The sequence below is a fragment of the Ornithorhynchus anatinus genome, chromosome 7 (assembly GCF_004115215.2).
Source record: "Ornithorhynchus anatinus isolate Pmale09 chromosome 7, mOrnAna1.pri.v4, whole genome shotgun sequence".
Lineage (NCBI taxonomy): Eukaryota > Metazoa > Chordata > Mammalia > Monotremata > Ornithorhynchidae > Ornithorhynchus > Ornithorhynchus anatinus.
Window position 1 is genome coordinate 62,008,229 of NC_041734.1, and position 880 is coordinate 62,009,108.

Genomic DNA, 880 nt, shown 5'->3' on the forward strand with positions numbered 1-880 from the left:
ACTGATGTGTATATCTCCACTATTCTATTTATCTTGATGATGTTGTCGTGTTTCGTTGTGTTTTGCTTTGATGTCTGTCTCCCCCGTTTAGACTGTAAGCCCGTTATTGGGCCGGGATGTTCTCTATCTGTTGCCGAATTGTACATTCCAAGCACTTAGTACAGTGCTCTGCACATAGTAAGCGCTCAATAAATACTATTGAATGAATGAATGAGTGCCTGGAGGCTCTTGGGGTTCGCTGTACCAATTATCAAATATAAGAGGGCAATGTGCTAAAATCGGGGGGGGTTGGGGCTGTGTGGGAGAAGCCACATCTGCTAACATTTCCCCTCTCCCAAGGGATTCTCGAGGGAAAGGGGGTGTCCTGTAGACCTCAGGCCCCAAAAGATCCAGAATCTGGCTCAGAGCAGGAAGTGCTGGCCTCCTTTTGCCAAGAGAGTTGAGTTTTAATCTCACAGTTCTGCTGCTGGCTCATTTTGGGTTCCTGAATAAATCATCTAATCGCTCAAGGACTCAGTTTCTCCTTCTGTGAATTGGGAGAGTACTCTCCTCCTTACCAGTATATGTACTGTATATTTATGCTCACCCTAAATATGAAATGAAGTAACAGGTGGGAAGATGTTTAAGGAATTATTATTATTTTGGTAATTGTCAAGTGCTTACTATGTGTTCTAAGTGCTGGGGCAGCTACAAATTAATAAGGTTGGACACAGTCCCCGTCCCCATGGGGCTCACCATCCAAGTAGAAAGGAGAATAGGTATTTAATCCTCATTCTACACTTCAGGAAACTGAAGCACAGAGACGTGAAGTGCCTTGCCCAAGGTCACCCAGCAAGCAGTAGGCAGAACCGGAATTAGAACTCAGGTCTTCTGACTCCTA